Consider the following 19,452-nt stretch of genomic DNA (forward strand, 5'->3'; position numbering starts at 1 on the left):
TCGGCATGGGTCTTCGAAACCCGGGGGTTGAGCCACATATGCGGTTTCTTTTAGGGGACAATTCAAAAATGCACTTTTCACATCCATTTGATATAGTTTGAAATTGTGGAAAGATGCAAATGCAAGCAAAATACGAATAGCTTGAAGACGGGCTACCGGCCCAAAGGTATCCTCAAAATCCATACCTTCTATTTGGGCAAACCCTTGCGCCACTAACCTTGGTTTGTTTCGTATGACAATGCCATTCTCATCTTGCTTGTTCTTGAATACCCATTTGGTCCCAATAACATTGATGCGATGATCCTTGGGTCTCTCAACTAGAGACCATACTTCATTACGAGTGAAACACTCCAATTCTTCTTGCATGGCAATTACCCAATCCGGATCAACCAAGGCTTCATGTACCTTGAGTGGTTCAAAACTAGACACAAAAGCATGGTGTTGACAATAAGTGATAAGTAATGCATGGTGTCTACGAGTTACCACTCCTCTTGAGATGCTACCAAGGACTTGATCTACTTTCATGTCACTTGCCCTTGTAGCGGCCTTGATCTTCCGAATGGTTCCTTCATGATCAATGAATTCATATCTTGCTAGTACTTGATCATGAGGGATCACTTGAGCTTGATCATGAGTTGTGGGTGTCTCTTGATCATCATCATGGTCTTGCTCAGTGGAATGAGGACTTTCTTCTTGTTCTTCGGAATGTGACTCATCTTGAGTGGAGGATGGTTCTTGAGTTGCACTTGATGGTTCGGCTTGAGTTGAGCTAGGCTCCACTTGAGCCGTGTTTGATACTTCTACTCCATCATCTTGATCATCATTATGAACTTCTATGGGCCGGATGTGTCCAATGCCCATATGCTTGATGGCACTAGATGGATCATCATTATTACCTGCAACACATGAAACAACTTGCTCCACTTGGGAGCCATTATCCTCCAAGAACTCCACGTCGCAAGATACTTCAATAGTCCCAGTGGACCGGTTGTAGTACGAATAGGCGTGAGAGTAATCCGCATAACCAACAAATATGCCCTCTATGGTTCTAGTTTCAAATTTACCGAGCTTTCCTTTGTTGTTCTTAACAAGACATTTGCATCCAAAGACACGAATGTACATGACATTAGGCTTGTTACCGGTAAGAAGCTCGTATGGAGTTTTGTTGTGGAGGGGACGAAGGAAGAGCCGGTTGGAGTAGTGGACGGCCGTAGAGATGGCTTCTCCCCGAAAGTTGTGGGGTGAGTTGAATTCACTCAACATGGTTCTTGCCATCTCAATGATAGTCCGGTTCTTCTTTTCAACAACACCATTTTGTTGAGGGGCGTATGGCGCCAAAAACTCATGCTTGATGCCCTCATCATCGACAAACTCTTGCATGGTGTAGTTCTTGAACTCGGTGCCATTGTCGGTCCTAATCGCCTTGATCTCGGATTCTTACATACGTTGAGCTTTCTTGGCGAAGATGATGAACTCTCTATAGGTCTCGTCCTTAGACTTAAGGAGAAAGACCCAAGAGTATCTTGAGTAATCATCAACAATGACAAGTCCATACTTGCTCCCACCAAGAGTATCATAATGTGATGGCCCAAAGAGATCCAAATGAAGGAGCTCCAAAGGCCTAGATGTGGTGACAATACTCTTGATAGGATGTTTCTTCTTGAGTTGCTTTCCGGCTACACATGCACGCAAACACGATCTTTCTCAAAAGAAATGCCGGTTAGTCCCACAATGTGTTCACCCTTTAGGAGTTGTTTAAGATTCCTCATGTTGACATGACCAAGGCGGCGATGCCACAACCAACCTTCGTCATGCTTGGCCGCCATTAGACATGTGGAGGGAGAGGAGCTCTCTTTCGAGAGGTCAACCACGTAAAGGTTGTTCTCCACATATCCAACGAGGACCAATTTGAGATTGTCACTCCTAAAGATTTTCACACAATAATTAGTAAAATATGAATTGTAACCAGCATCGGCAAGATGATATATAGAGAGCAAGTTATAGCCAAGGGATTCAACAAGCATGACCGTCTCAAGACACAAGTCCTTAGAGATTGCCACCTTGCCGTACCCAAGTACCTTTCCCTTTGAGTTGTCACCAAAGGTGATGCTTGACTTCTTGTTGATGTCTTCAATGAATTGATCAAGCACACCTCTTCCTCCGGTCATATGATTGGTGCATCCACTATCAAACACCCATTTAGGCCCACCGGAGGAATACCCCTACAAAATCAAGTAGAGGATTTAGGAACCCATCGATTAATGGGTTCCTTTGCAATGGCAACAATATCTTTTGGTACACAAATTGAGTACCCTCTATAAGAATAGCCATTACGAGGGCCAACATAGTTAGCATAAACATCACCATAATAATCAACAAATAAAGCATAGTGATTGTTTGGTCCCGTGCGGTCACCACTAGTGGCTTTGCCCTTAGAGGCTTTGCCATCATTAGTGACCTTCTTGTTCTTATCTTGAGCGGGCTTCTCCTTCTTGTAGTTGTTCTTCTTGTAGGATTTGGGAGTATATCCAAGTCCAAACTTTTGATTGTTTGACCTTTGCTTACTCAAGAGGTCATCCAATCCCATCTTGTTCTTGGCGGTGGTGAACTTTGCAAGTTCCTTTGTTAACCTAACATTTTCCTCAAGAATAGATGCTTGCTCACAAGAAGATTCATTAGGATGATAGTCGAGACCATATTTAGTCACCAAGGATTCAAGATATGCATTGGTCTCAACATGTAAGGAGAGTTCCTCTTGTAAACGAACATGTTCCTCAACAAGCTTAGCATGCTCACTAGTAAAAGAAGTGGAAGAACTAGCATGCTTTTCAACAACAATGGGATCCTTCATTGATCCAAGAGCCCTTTTGTAGGTTTCTTGGAGTAGGTCATGGTTCTCTCCAAGTTTCTTGAGCTCATCCTTAACAAGCTTGTTAGCTCTTTCAAGGTGGTCAAGATCCCTAGTGAGAGAAGCATGAGCAACTTCAAGCTCCTCCTTTGAGGCATTGAGCTCTTGAGTCAATGATTGAGCCCTATCAATAGTTTCTAGGTCCTTAACTTTATCAAGTTCATAAGTTTCAATTTGTTGCTTAAGGCCTTGAGATATGCACCTTTCGGTTTTTAGCTCTTGTCTTAGGAGATTTAATCTCCGTTCTTCTTCATTCAATTGATATTCTAACTCCTCAATGGACTCATCCTTTTCTTTGAGAGAGTCCATTAAGAAATCAAACTTGACAAGAGCTTCACCACGAAGGGTGCATCTAACATTGTAAAGTTCCTTAAGCACAATTAATTCTTCTTGATTTTCATTTTCATCATCAAGAACACTAGATAGAGAAGGTGGAGGTTCCATTACCTTGGTTTCTCTTGCCATTAGACAAGAGCCAACGATTGTAGAAGGGAGAGAGTCATCAGAGTCATCATCTTGAGTTGTTCTTGCCATGAAGGAAGAACCAATATCATTCTCCGTGGAGTAATCCTTGGATTAGTCATATATGAAGAGTGACCCGGGTTTGGAGAACTCCAAACCGGCCACTCCGGCCTCCTTCTCCTCATCTTCCTCTTCTTCATCGGACAAGTACTCAGCTCCAACAAAGGCTCTTCCCTTGTTCTTCTTGTATCGATCGTTGATTGGGTTTGGCTTCAATCTTGGCTTGACCCCTTTGATGAACTTTGGCTTGTCTACCCTTTTCTCATAAGGGCACTCATTTGCAAAGTGGCTATCTTCATCACAGTTGTAGCAAGTTCTCTTCTTCTTCTTGTCATTGAAGAGCATTGGAAGCTTTCCCTTGTACTTCTTGGCAAAGAAGGCAAAGTCGGTGACAATGTCACTAGTTGAGGTCATCTCTTCATCTTCTTCGATTTCATAGTCTTCTTCTCTTCCATGGTCAGCTCTAGCTTTGAGAGCGAGGTTGTGTGACGCTTCATGGTTGTTTGAGGCTTCATCAACACGGTTCATTGCCATGAGCCTCTTTCCCGCCTTGGCCATGTTTTCATTGGCGGCCACATAGGAGACTAGATCATCGGAGTTCAGATCGACACTCTTGGTCATGATTTGCAAGTTGAGTGCAAGGTTGGTGTCTTGTTGCTTGACCGCAATCATAGCAATGACCTTGGACTTTATGAATGCTTCATTCATCTCGAAGCCGTCGTTGTACTTCTCAACTCCAAGTCCCTTGACCCTTACTCTAAGAGCACCAAGCCTAGCATAGGCATCGGCCACGGATTCTCCATCTCGAATCATGAACTGGTGAGCCTCTTGCTTTGCGGTCTCATAAAGAGCTGATTGGATCAAATCGGTTCCCTCTTGGAGTACTACGATCCGATCCCACAACTCTTTAGCGGAGTCAATGTCATTGACTTGATCCAGAAGCTTGCGGTTGATGCCACTTCTAATCTTGTCACGTGCGGAGGCATTGAGTTGACGGTTGTAGAATTCGGTGGAGGTCAACCGAATGGGATCTTGTGGCTCCCGGTATCCATGAACAATGATCTCCCATAACTCCACACTGCAGCTCGCGAATATGAGATTCCATAGCAGATTTCCAAAAAGGAAAGTGAGTTCCATCAAAATGGGGAACATTCCCACTATGGTTTATATGAGGCATGGGTGAAGTGTTTTTGGGATAGTCATGGTTAACTTCATGGTAACTCGCTAGAGAGGCCGAAGCCGCACTAGGAGGCCCACTAGTCAAGTTCTTAAGCATGGCAGACATCTCTGCCATTTGGCTTTGTAGCTCATCCTCCTTTTTCTTCTTCTCGGCATCATATGCCGAGAATCTAGATTTCATCTCTTTAACCGAAAGGTTAGAATCTTCATCTAGACCCTCGAAGATTTTATCCATCTCACTCTTAAGGCGGTGAAGCCCTTAATAAGAGTCCAGGCTCTGATACCAATTGAAAGTATAGAGATGGTAAACCTAGAGGGGGGGTGAATAGGTTTCTACAATTTTTATTCTTTCTTTGCAATATTAGGCTTTGCGGAATATAAAGGTGAGCCTAATGCAAACTAGGTGAAGCAACCTATATGAGGATACAACTAACTCGAGCACGAAGGCTCTCACGAGCGGTTAAATCACAAGTAAGGAGTTCGGTTAGAGATAACCGATAGCACGCGGAGACGAGGATGTATTCCCGTGTTCCCTTCCTTTGCAAGAAGGTACGTCACGTTTGGAGGGGTGGAGGTCCCACGAAGGATTCCCCACGCCACGAAGGCTCACCCTATTCTCCGGAGCCTATCCCACGAAGGAATAGCTCACTCACTTGTGGTAGACTTTGAGGTAGCCTCCAAACCTTCACAATCTTGCCCGGAGCAAATCCACATCCCGGATGCTTTCGGACCACTCTTGCCCACCTAGGGTTTCCAAGGAACCCTAGAGAGCAAGCTTCTTGATGAATACAAGGGGGAATGAGATTTGACTTGGTAGAACAGTAGATCGGGTCCTCCTCTAACGTTTCCCCGGAGGGATTTGAGTTTGGGTGGAGGAGGAGGGAGATCTGAGGCTTTTGGTGTTTCTAGCAATGGAGTATGAGAGAGAGAGCTCAAGAACAACTTGTAGTGTAGTGACTAACTTTTCAGAGGTAGGAGAAGGGCCTTTTATAGTGTTCTTCGAAATCTGGCCGTTGCCCACTTGACACATCAGCAGATTCCTCGAGAAACCCGGTCGACCGGATTTGGCGCCGGACAGGCCGGTCCACAGGCCGGTCGACCGGGCCAGTGACCGGGCCGGCCGGTTTCCAACCGGATCTGGGACCGGGTCTTGACCGGGCAGGCTTCTGAGATTACTGGATAGCGCCCGGATGGCACATGTGCTGGGGCCGGTTGCCGACCGGGACGCTCGGTCTGGAGCCCGGTCCGACCGGGCCATGGACCGGAGCAGCCGGTCCAAACCGGGCTGGCGAACGGACGCCGACCGGAGAGCTCCCCTTCTTTACTGGATCTTGCCCGGATGGCACAGGTGCTGAGCCCGGTTGGCGACCGGGTGGTCCGGTGCCAGGGCCGGTCTGACCGGGTCTGGGACCGGCCAGGCTCTGGAAGACCTTGCTGATTTTTCATCGAAGTGGGGGTCTTCCGTTGCCTTCTTGTTCCATTGATACACCATTACACCTCTTTGACTAATATCTGGGAATCATCTTGTAGAAATGTATTAGTCCAAATACACTAGCACGGTGTCATAGTTACCAAAATACTGGATAAGGGTAAAATACCCTTACAATACTACGTTATGGAGTTCATGAACAATCTGGTCCGTGATCGGCAGAGAGATTGAAAACTAAGTCGAGTACGTATAAAAGATTCATAATTTTTTTTATGATGATTTCATATATACACACACAACTCATGTATTCATGTTGATCTCATTCTTTAAAGATCATAAACACGCGGCGGAGTCTCCTACCAACGGAATGCATACAAGCAATTCAAGTGGAATTGGTAGGATTGTTGCTTGACAAGGTCATATCTAAAGATACCTTCATGTAATTTAATGATCTCCATGTAATCAAAGTGTATGCTCGTCGAGCTCCCGTGAATACCAACTCTATACCAAATTGTATATTTATATATGTATACTCGTAGTAGCTAGCGTCGAATATGCATATGAAAACCTGTATATGCTCGTAGTAGCTACCAACTCTATATGTATGCTCGCAGTTATAGTTGAATAGAAAACATAAAACCTAGCTAAAGGAAACACCCTACCAAAACCCTAAACCTCTGCCGCTGCAGTGAAACCTCTGCCGCGGCATAGAAATGGTCAGAAGCAACGGCATTACGCGTGGAGCCCTTTAGTCCCGATTTGTATTACGAACTGGTACTGAAGGTACTCCATCCCGTGCTCTCCGACGCCCCCACGTGGAGGACCTTTTGTCCCGGTTCGTAATGCAATCGGAACTAAAGGGAGGCCTCTAGTCCCGCATTGACAGTCCCGAAAGGACAACCGAAACTAAGGACCCTCCAAAAATGGGACTACAGGCCCGTTTTCTACTAGTGTTGGAAAACCGGACTTTGTTGGAAAAAATAAGCTGCTTAGCTTGGTTTGCTACTAAAACGAACTGAGCTAAAGGAGTCGATTAAACTCTTATTAAGGTCCCTGAGTTTTGAGCTTTATGTAATTATGTTCAGGTCTAATCCTCTGGAAAGACCTTCTTTTGGAGAGACAGATGGATCAGTGGGAACACAGCGGAGGAGTTAGCCCCGGGGGTGTTCGCTAAGGTTCCAACAAGGCGCAAAAATGTACGCATGGTAGAAGAAGCTTTCAGAGAGAATGATTGGTTAGATGACCTAGAGGGGGAGATGACGGAGGAGCTCTGGGAGCAATGCCTAAGGCTATGGGAGGCGGTGGAGACGGTGGAGCGTGATGAGTTGAGGCAGGATCAGATTTTGTGGAAGGGTTCGGCGTCAGGCAAGTAATCGGCAAAGACCACCTATCAGTTACTCTGCCAAGGCAGCACGAGATGGAGCCTGTGCAAGCCAGTCTGGGATTCCTTTGCGCAATGAAATGCAAATTCTTTGTATAGTTGGCACTGAAATACCGGCTATTGACTTCAGATAGGAGAGCAAGACACAGGTTACAGGAGCAGCCGGATACCTGCTTTACATGTTTGCAGGCAGAGGACAATGTGGATCACATCCTGGCATAGTGCCCATATGCGAGACAGGTGTGGTGTGCAGTGCTGCAGAGTGCCGGTCTTAACATTCCAGACCCAGGAGTTGTTGGAGATTTGGAGAGGTGGTGGGCTGAAGCCCGTAAGAGAACTAGGAAGCTCGATAGGAAGAGGTTCGACTCAATGGTCATCAGCACGGCCTAGTCGCTTTGGAAGCAACGGAAGGCCAAGGCCTTTGGCAATGAGCGCGAGCAGAATCAAGGAGGAATTCCAGCTACGGGAGAGGGCGAGGAGGGAAGAGAGTGATAGGATAGTGCGAGAGTAGACCTTAGGCGGAGAGGAGGGGTGTGTGGTGTGAGTGTGTTGCAGCCCTGTTGGATGCAACAGTTCGGCTCCTCTTGTAAATTGTTTTGCTTCTCCTTCTATAAAGATAAGACACGTTTTACATGTGCTCTTGAAAAAAGAAAAAGAAAAATCCTTCAGAAACTACTGAGCGTTTTCCAGCTATAAACATGGGGTCGTGCGATCTGAAGGTGGGAAGATACATCCAACGGGATAAAACCAGCAAAAGCGACCGGGACGAGTGCAGATAACCTTGCTGCCTACTCAGCAATTGAGGCTGGAGGCTCGACAAAGATGAGCTCTCGGACCGTCAGGGGCCCACAGCGGTTGCACTGGATAAGATCGACACTAATCAAGGAGTACAAAAAGGTCGAGCAGAAATATCCGTCCGTCGCGTAGCCCCCATTTCCAGAAACCGCGATCCGACATCTACAGTAGAACCAGAAGAGTACTGAGTAGCCTCGTCAGAACCCCAACAGTCCATCACCGATAGTCCGATACCAAATCCATCTGCGCAGCATCCACGCCGCCCCGCAAACAAGCAGCGGACAAAGCTTCTGACCGGAGATGATCCTGGTGGCGGTCATGGCGGAGCTGCTGGAGGAGTACACGGCGGCGGTGGCGCGCGCCGTGGAGCGGCTGCTGTCCGCGGCGCCGCGCATCTTGCCGCGACGAGTGCGGTTCATCGTCCTCCGCAGCCTTCCCTTCGCCTCGCGGCCGCAGCCCGTGCCGCCGCCACCGTACGCGAGCCCCGTCCTGCTCGCCCGCTGATTATAGTACTCCAGCTGAGACTCTAAAGTGAGGTGAAGCTTCTAGCTTGTACATACTGCTGTTACAATAACACGGTTAGCACTAGTGAAGATGTTTTGGCTGGTCCTTGCTGTTGGGTGTGTACCTTGTACCTTGATGTACGCGAAGTGAGTAGTTGCTTGCTTATTCTTGACTACTCAGCTTGCTGCCTAATCTGTCATGATCTCATGGCTCAACTTGTACGTAATTTCTGCATGCCAGCAATGTGATACAGATTGTAATTTTGAGAGCAAGCGCTTTTTGCTGGGGTGTTGAGCCAGCCCGTCAGGGTTCCTTTTCGATAAAAGATATATTAATATCGTTAATATCGCGAAGATACTAAATACATTCAACCTTTGCAATAAGACGGTTCACGGATGCACACATCCAAAAAGAAAAAAAATTATAAAAAGGAAAAGTTCCGCTACAATAATCCATTTCTTAAAGCAGCGATACTAACATCACCAAGTCAGAAGTCCAGGTTCTTCAAAAGCGATACTTTTAAGAAGGAAAACAGTTCACAAACACCGTCATTCCTTGTAGGTGCCTCCGCAGCTGCATGCCCAGTTCGGATACGGGCACACTGTAGCCGCCACACGGCAGCGTCGCCGAGGAGGTCCTTGCCGATCCACATCTAGTGACGCCACCACAACACCTCCTCCTCCACAAGCCTCCAATCCATGTCGCCAGAGATGACGGGCCTAGGCAGGCACCCTAGGCCCACAGTTTATCACCATCGCCCGCATCAAATCGATCCGATGTAGAAGCAACCACCGCCGCCTGTCGCCCCGACCACTGCCCACGACTCGCTCTATCGGTGCCACCCCAGTCGCCGCACCCTCGTCCCCAGTACCTTATGCATCAGGCGCCGCCGCCAACGCTGGTGGTAGCGGCGGAGATAGGGCCCGCTCGAGATCGGTTTTAGGCGGCGGCGCGGGATCGCCCCGGTGTCGCCCTGGAGGACGTCACGGGAGCGTTATTCGTGAAAGGAGATTATAAACGGTGCTAAACACTAGTGAAGATGACTTTGGTGCAGATTTCACGGATGACTTTGGTGCAGATTTCGGACAGTTCAATAGAGGTTCAAACAACAACAACTTTCAGCGCACTGGAGGTAATTTGCAGTACCGTCCTAGGAATTATGACAACAATTTCAATTGGAATTATCGTTATGGGTACAATGGCAATATATCAAATTATAATCAATATCGCAATAGTGGAGGTGGAAATAATGATGCAGGGGTACAAAATGGTGCAGCTTTGGCTGGTATTAATCCCGAGTTGCTTAAAGAGGCTATGCAGGGGGTTATTGCGGTAGAAGGGAGGGGCTGAAGGAGTAGCATTGTCGGCTTTGGGTACTGTGGCATCGACAAGAGCTCAGTTGGAGGTCCCTGCGGAGCAACAACCTCAAACAGTTGCAGCCGGTGTTCAGCAGACTTAGCCCATGCAGGTGGATGCAATGCCTAAAGCTGATGTCCGAAACCCGGCTAAGAAAGCTAAAAAGGTTTACAAGAATCCTTGTTTTTGATGCAAGCAACCGGAACACCAAATTGATACATGTACTGCACCTGTTTGTGATATATGCGAGTCTACTAATCACATTTCGTGTGCATATCCACTTCTTCAGGCTCCTAAACCATCTGTCACCATGTATGGGTACATGATCGAATAGCTCATGTTCTTTGAGGTGCCTACAGGGGGGCATATAAACCAAAGGTTGACAATGTAAAGTTGGTAAAGTTGACTGTTGAAGGTGACCCTATGTCTATTCCAGAGATTGCAGAATGTTTGAGGAGGATTGTACAAGTGGAGAGTTTTCAATGGGAGATATATAATTTTCAGAACAATGTGTTCAGAGTTAAATTCCCTAATAAGTCTGAAGCTCAGAAGATGAAGACTTTCCGCACTTACCCAGTTCCTGACAGAGCATCTGATCTTGTTTTTGAGGACTGGTCGGCTTTAGAGGATTCTCTGTATATGTTGCCTGAGGTTTGGCTGCGGGTGAGAGGAATTCCAGCGGATGTGAGGACTGACTTCTTAGCCTTGTGGGCGGTGGGCACTCTTTTTGGCAAGACCAAAGAAGTGGACATGGTTCATACTAGAAAGAATAAGGAGTTGAGGCTGAGAATAGGATGTTTAGATCATACTCTTATTCCCGAGAGACTACTGATGTATTCATCCAAAGAGATTTTTTAAGCTCAGCTTTGAGGTGGAACCAGTTGTAGTCACTCAACTTGATGGCAATGGTTTGACAGATAATGGAGATAATAATGGCGGAGGAGGCAATGATGGGGCTAATGAAGATAATATGGATACTGCAAACGACATGGATATTGAGAGGGTAAAGAACATTGAGTTGCAAGGCAATGGGAATAGTCTGAAGAGTAATGGGAAGAAGACTAACAATACTACAGGGGTTGTTGGTCACCAAGTTCAAAATCATGTTGATGATGCAAATTCGGTTGGTTCTCTTAATATGGGTATGTTGAGCAATGGTATTCATGCTAATAATTTTCTATCTGATCATACAGTACAACAAGGTTCATTTAAATATCTAAATCGTACTGAAAATTGCAATTTTATTGATGCACAATTGTTATTTCATGATACTGCAGTAAACGACAGAGAAAATGCTTCTTTTAATGTTGATCCGGCCTTGGGATCGGAGAAGACCAGGCTTCCAGAAGCCTCGGGATTGGAGTTGGTCGGGCTTATAGGCTCTGCGCTGCCACTGGGCAGGCAAAGCACAAGCGGCACCGTGCCACTGGCTGATGCGCCCCCGCCTGCCGCGCTGTCGCCTCGGTCCTCGTGCGCGCGGGCTCCTTCTCCGTCTGGCGCGCTGTCGCCTGGGTCACCGAGCAGGCAGCGCACAAGTGGCACCGCGCCACTGGCTGCTGCGCCCCGTCTGCGCGTTGTCGCCTCGGTCTGTTCGCGCTCCCTCTCCGTCTGGCGCCCTATTGTGGTCGGCCACGGCGGGAGCTGCGGCTCCACCAGGGGACACATCGCCAGCAGGCATGCCTGGGTTCGGGGCTGCACGCCCAACAGCGAGCCCGACACCACCTGGTCGGCACTGCGCCTGGCAGTCCGTGCAGAGGACGCAGGCGGGACCCGACAGTGGCAATGATCGGCTGCCGGTGCAGCCTTCTACTATTGTTGGAGCTCGATCTTCTACGCCATTGCAGCATGTGACCTCTCCTGCTGCTTCCAAGGAAAATAAAGGTATTGGCATTGTTGTTGACTTGCAAAATTATCCGTCACCAACTGTGGTAACGAGACAATGTTCAGGTACTACACAAAATACTATAATAAACCATCAAGGAAGAACAATGACGAGTTCCGCGATGAATGATGTGGTCGCTTTTGGGGGGATTGCACCTCCGCCCTTGTCTGTTAGGGAGAGTGACAGGATCCATGCTCAGCCAAATGCAGATGCTACGCAGATGGAAAGGGCTATGCAGAACGTCAATTTCAGACACAACCTTTCTTCTCCAGGTAATGGGAAACTTAAACCTTCGCTTGCTTCTTTATCTACTAATGATATCTTGGTTAAGGCGAGTCGTCTAGGTATTTCTTTGGGGAAAAATAAAAAGGAAGCTTTCAAAGTAGTTTATTCTATTAAAGAAGTTGATGTTAACCGAACTCTAGTTATGTTAAAGAAATTTTTTGAGGATCATCTAGATAAGGAAGAAGGACAAAATAGCTTGCTAACCTCTAAATTCTCAAGTCTTACTGAAGATTTGATAATAGAGGAGGCGCAAGAGTTTTGGGAGCAGGATGATCTGTTAATGCCAATAATTAATCTTAAGAAAACCAAAGAGAAGAAAGATTTTGATTTGTCAGGGGTTAGAAGAAGTGCTAGGTTCAAAAACAAAGGTTCATGTTAAAATGAGTTCACTAAAAGGTTTATTTTGGAACTCCGATGGTTTTGGTGATGTTGCGAAACACTTGTTTGTCAAGGAACAACTAGGGAGGAAAAACTAGATTTATCGCCTTACTGGAGACGGGAAGATCTAACTTTTTAATAACCTTTCTTAAAAACTTGGCGAATGGGCTAGATTACTCTTGGTACTGTCTTCCACCTCATGGGACGTCTGGAGGGATCCTTGTCGGAATAAATAATGTGTTGTTACAAGTTGGTACAGGAGATTTTTGCGTCAAACTACATGTTAGATGTAAACATGATGGATTTGAATGGGTATTAGTGCCAGTTTATGGTGCTGCTCAAGATACTCATAAAGCTGAATTTTTTTTGCTGAACTATACTAGAATGGGTGATTCAGGATCAATCCCCTCTCTAATTGGTGGGTATTTTAACATTTTGCGAAGAAAAGATGATAAAAGTAATGATAATTTCAAGCCACATTGGCCTTTCCTTTTTAATGCCATTATTGAGAGTCTTAACTTGCGAGAGATTGCTCTATCAGGTAGACAATTCACTTGGGCTAATCGGAAGGAAAACCCAACGTATGAGAAGCTTGACCGTATCCTTTCGACAATAGAGTGGGAACAAAAAATTCCTCTAGTTACTGTGAGAGCTCTGATAAGGACTGGATCAGACCATGCTCCTTTGTTAATTGATTCGGGTAATCATGCTCATATAGGTAATAAAGCGCATTTTTCTTTTGAAACTTCATGGTTGAAATATGAAAATTTCTATTAGATAGTGAAAGCTGACTGGGAGGCTGAGAATCGTGGTAATACTCCTATTGCTATATGGCAGAACAAAATAAGACACCTTAGACATTTTCTTAAAGGTTGGGCAAAATGTTTAAGTGGTCAATACAAGCAAGAAAAATAAAAGTTACTTTCATTGATAGATGAATTAGACTTGAAAGCTGAGTCAATTCCCCTAAATGAAAATGAAAGAACTAAGTTACGAAAGGCAAATGAAGATTTAACAAAGGTTCGCAGAGATGAGGAGTCAAAATGGGCACAAAGGGCCAAGGTAAAACATATTCAAGAAGGGGGGAACAATACTAAATATTTCCACTTAATTGCAAATGGAAAACATCGAAGGAAAAAAATATTTCAACTAGAACAAGAGGAAGGAACCATAGTGGGTGATGAAAACTAGCAAGTCTACATTACGGAATATTATAAGAAGTTGTTTGGAGAGCCAGCTACTTCTACCCTCACATTGAGTGAGGAATACACGCAGGATTTACCGCAATTAACCCAAGAGGAGAATAATATCCTTGTTGCTGAATTCACATAGAAGGAAGTCAAGGATGCTATTTTTCAGATGGAGTTAAATAAATCTCCAGAACATGATGGCTTTCCAGCTGAGTTTTACCAAACCTTTTGGGAAGTTATCAAAGGTGATTTAATGCCAATGTTCTATAAACTGCATTCAGGGGAATTACAGTTGTTCAAACTGAACTTTGGTGTTATTACCGTATTACCTAAAAAGGTGAATGCGGTACAAATCCATCAATATAGACCAATATGTCTTCTCAATGTTAGTTTTAAAATTTTCATGAAAGTTGCTACTATTAGAGCTAATACTGTTGCCTAAACATTGATTTTTCCTACACATTCGGCATTCATGCCAGGACGACATATTCTAGAAGGAATGGTGGTCTTACATGAAACCATTCATGAACTTCATCGGAAGAAAATGGATGGAGTGATATTTAAAATTGATTTTGAGAAGGCTTATGATAAGGTAAAATGACCCTTTCTTCAGCAAGTCATGCGCATGAAAGATTTTGATCCCAAATGGTGTCAACTTATCGAACAATTTGTTAGAGGAGGAAGTGTAGGGATCAGAGTCAATAATGACATTGGTCACTACTTTCAAACAATAAAGTGTCTTAGACAGGGAGATCCACTATCACCGTTATTATTCAACATTATTGCAGATATGTTGGCCATCCTAATAGCAAGGGCGAAGGAGGATGGACAGATAGGAAGTCTTATTCCTCATCTAGTTGAGGAGGGAATTTCTATATTGCTGTATGCTGATGATACGATACTTTTTATGGAACATGACTTTGAAAAAGCCGTCAATATGAAACTTATTTTGCATTTCTTTGAAGAATTGTCCGGACTAAAAACTAATTTCCACAAGAGTGAGATTTTCTGTTTTGGCAAAGCTAAGGAAGAAGAGGAACAATACAAACAACTTTTTGGTTGTGAGTCTGGTTCTTTGCCTTTCAGGTATTTGGGTATTCCAATTCATTATAGAAAGTTAAAAAATTCTGAATGGAACCCAGTTGATAGTCGTTTTGAGAAAAAGTTGGGGTGTTGGGCTGGAAAGATGTTATCATATGGGGATCGTCTTGTATTTATTAACTCAGTTCTTACTAGTCTGCCGATGTTTATGCTATTTTTCTTTGATTTACCTAAAGGGGTAAGAAAGAGATTAGATTTTTTTCGTTCACGCTTTTTTTGGCAATGTGAGGAAAATAAAAAGAAGTATCGGTTAACTAAGTGGAACTTAATTTGCAGACCCAAAGACCAAGGTGGTCTGGGAATTGAAGTACTGGAGATTAAAAATTCTTGCCTGCTTAGTAAATGGCTTTATAAGCTCTTTTCTGAAGATGGGTTATGGCAAGAACTTTTGAAAAACAAGTACCTCTTTCAGAAATTTTTGGCTGAAGTTGAAAGTAAACCAACTGATTCACCTTTCCGAAAGGGCCTAATGAAAGTTAAAGGGGAGTTCTTTAGCAGAGGTAAATTTGAAGTTGGTTCAGGAGAAGGTGTGCGTTTTTGGGAGGACAGATGGTTAGGCGAGCAGACCCTTGCATCTCAGTATCTATAATTATATAATATTGTCCATCGTAAACATGATACAGTGGCGACTGTTATGAGTTCGACTCCGTTAAAACTTGGTTTTCGGAGATGGCTGATTGGCAATAAATGGGATCAATGGGTTCACCTATGTTAGCGATTAATGAAAATAAATCTAAATGATGACCAAGATAGGTTCGTTTGGGGTCTAACAGTTTCAGGAAGTTTACTGTTAAATCTACGTATGGTGATATGATGAATGGTCATACAAGATATCTTCGTAAGTATCTTTGGAAGATAAAAATCCCACTAAAAATTAAAATCTTTATGTGGTCCTTAATAAGAAAGTCCTTTAACCTGTGATAATCTAGTAAAGCGAAATTGGAATGGAAATACGAAATGCTCTTTCTGTGACGTCGAGGAATCAGTGGAACATTTGTTTATTTCATGTCCTTTTGGTAGGCTCATTTGGCGGGTGGTCTTTGCTGCATATAACATTCCACCTCCATCCAATATCACAAATTTGTTTGAGAATTGGCTAAATGGAACTGACAAAACTGATAAAGCTAGAATTCACATTGGTGTTTCAGCTTTATGTTGGTCAATTTGCAGTTGCATAAATGATATTGTCTTTAACAAAAAGGATTCTACTAATTTTTTGCAGGTTATTCACACTATGGTTCACTGGATCCAGCTTGGCGTTTCTTGCTTCCGGAGGATCAGCGGCAGTACATAGTTTCTGGATGCAACCGCCTTCGAATGGTTACATGATACGGAATCTGTTTAGCAGATTTTTTCTTTGTTTCAATGGTTAATTTTTGTATCGATCCTCGTTGATCTTTCGAATTGTAAACTCTAAATATTTAATACTTTTAATAAAAGTCTGTGTGCATTAACCGATGCAGAGGCGGGGGCATACCCCATTTCGAAAAAAAAAACGGTGCTAAACGTGTCTCCCTCTGAGCACCCAAACCCGTGTAAAACCAATTACACAGTCCAACCAGCCCGGCATATAATCTCCTATCCATCACACCGAAGCACTCCTAAAAATACCATACATCTATCAACCAGGTAGAAAGTAACCCATCACTGTTTAAGAAAAAAACAGGTAATTAAAAACTAGCATCTCACTGTTCTAAGAAAAGCATGTAGAAACTAGAGACCTTGCATAACAATATCACCAAGCACTCGCATCTCACTGTTCTAAGAAAAGCATCACACCGAAGCTATGTATTTCTTATGCCAATGAGTAGACCTTCAATTGCATCTGGAGTGAAAGTAGAGTATTTTTCTTTCTTTTGTCGATGACCATGAATTGTATCTGTAATGTTTAGAGAAGTGACTCGAAAGTTAACAATCCCGTCACTCTATATTTGATTAGGCAGTGAAATTTGTAATTAGAATTGCATATGTTGATTTTGTTGTTAAGAAAATATATTGCCATTATTTTCCGAATTCCCATTGCAGAATTTTACACCGTATGCACCATATGATGTTCTTCAGGAAGAGGTCACTTTTTTACTTCCATTTTAAAGCATGTCATCTGAACAAATCACTTAGAAAGTGTTGTCTTCTCCTCATTCTCAAAACTGTTTGATGGGGATGATATTTTCTAAATCACTCTTTTGTTCTCTATGCCTCAGATTCACTTTGTGGTCAACATTTGGTCGATGCTTGGATCCAAATGCCCAATGCGCTAGATTTTTAACAGTTTGCCAATAGATTGATTACTATAAATTAACTGACTCACTAAAGGTCGTAATAAGCCATTTATTTTACATTAACCCTCAGCTTACAAAAAAAAACTGAACCTCAATGAACTCACTAAATAATACAGATGTAGTGCAGTATAAAAATCATGATTTTCAGATAAACATAGAAAGTTGACAGTCCAAAAAATTAAGGCCAATTTGTAAGATGGTTGTAGCCATTAATTATATCCACATTAAACTTTCTTTTAATTGTTACAAAAATATCGTTTAAGGGCCACACAATGAAGGACCAATTTTTTATCGAATGTCTAAAAGTTTCTAATCCCATATCTAACATTTTCTTAAATATGGACGGGCGAAACAACGCGCGCTTCTAAGGTCTAGTCTTTCGATATAGGAAAGAGACCGAGAGCACCCCTTATGGCTTTTTTTTTAGATAAAAGGCACTAAGTGCCCGACTTTAAATTAATAAAGCCCCACAAGTTCACAACAATTCATTACATGCTGAGGCATACAGCTTAGCCAAGGAAAGTAGAAATTGCAAGTAGACTGGGGTCGGCCTCCCCTAACGAGAGCCAGAAAGAAGGTGCATCATCGTCATCCGCCCCCTGGGATGAAGGAGGATGCAGCATCAGGTGTCGTCCGGTAGGTGGAGCGCATGTACCCGTCTGAGATCGGAGATCAGCCACCTAAGCCAGGGACGGTCCGCGGGCTTCGCCAGGATGAGCCACTGCTGCAAGCAAAACAAGGTTTTAAAGATTACGTCAGCAGGGTGTCTAATAAGCTTAGACTCCATAGTTAGCTTGTTTCTGATAAGCCAAAGCGTCCAAGATTGTGCCAGGAAAAGGCACGTGCCCGGCCCGCGAAATTGATGAGAATCGCAAAGAATTGCGGGAAGGAAGCAGGGCACCAGCTGCACTGCAGAATGTCTTTGAGAACGCTCCAGGCGAACACGGCCAAAGGACAGGTAAAGAAGATGTGGTCTGCCGTCTCACTTTCCCCGCAGAGAGCGCAATTGCCGTTGCCCGGGCCATGTCTCGACAGAATGTTGGCACTAGAAGGGAGACGATCGAGTACAAGCTGCCAGGCAAAGATGCGGATCTTAAGGGGAACTTCAGCCGCCCACACGTCCTTGAAATGCGCCACTGTCGCCCCTTGAGACAATCGCGCATACAAGGATTTAACAGAGAAATTCCCATCACTCTCGAAGCGCCAGGACACCTTGTCCGGGCCTTCAGAAAGCACAGTCGACTCGATCAGGGATTGAAGTTCTTCATGCGCTGTGGTCAGCACCTGATCCAACTGTCTTCGAAATCTCAGTGGCTCATTGGAGCCACACACCTGGGCCACGGAAGCCATTTGCTCATACGCAACATTGAATAAACCTGGGAACCTATCTTTAAGAGGTGCTTCCCCCACCCATCAGTCCATCCAAAACTTAGTGCGATGACCATCCCTTATTGAGTGCTGAGCACCTATCTTGAACAGATGCTTAATCTTGTGAATACTGCGCCAAAACTGGGAGCCCCGCTGTCCAGATGCCGAGAAGATGTCATCTGAGTTCTTGTACTTTGCATTGATCAGCTGTCTCCACAGTTGGTGGCCTTCCTGATACATCTTCCAGACCGATTTCATCATAAGGGAGGCATTCATCAGCCTGGAGTTGACAATCCCCAGGCCCCCACAGGCCTTAGGTTTGCAAACTGCGGGCCAGTTGACCAGGTGAAATTTCCTCTTAGGGCCCACCCCTTCCCAGTAGAAGCGAGCTCTGTGTGAATCAAATTTGGCATGGATGCCGTCTTGGAGCAAGAACAGGCCCATCGCATACGTCGGAAGATTGGAAAGGCAAGCGTTGGACAGAATCAGCCGTCCTCCCGACGACATGAATTTGCCCCACCAAGGTTCCACTTTGGCAGCCAGCTTTCTGACAAGGAACAACCATTGTTCCATGGTCAGCGCTCTATCCGAAATAGGGAGCCCTAGGTAAATGAATGGAAACTCCCCCAATTTGCAATTTAACTGGTCTGCCACCCTCTGTTGCCGATTCGGTGATCTCCCCATGACAATCACCTCAGATTTATGAAAATTGATCTTTAGGCCCGACATGTCCTCGAAGCACATAAGGATGAACTTGAGGTTAATCAGATGCTGCTCATCATCCTGGATCATGATGATAGTGTCGTCAGCATATTGAAGGTGAGTGATTATCCCCGGAATCAAGTGTGAGACTACCCCCGCAATGTGTCCAGCAGAGTTGGCTGATGACCCACAA

The sequence above is a fragment of the Lolium rigidum genome, chromosome 1 (assembly GCF_022539505.1).
Source record: "Lolium rigidum isolate FL_2022 chromosome 1, APGP_CSIRO_Lrig_0.1, whole genome shotgun sequence".
In the NCBI taxonomy this organism is placed as follows: domain Eukaryota; kingdom Viridiplantae; phylum Streptophyta; class Magnoliopsida; order Poales; family Poaceae; genus Lolium; species Lolium rigidum.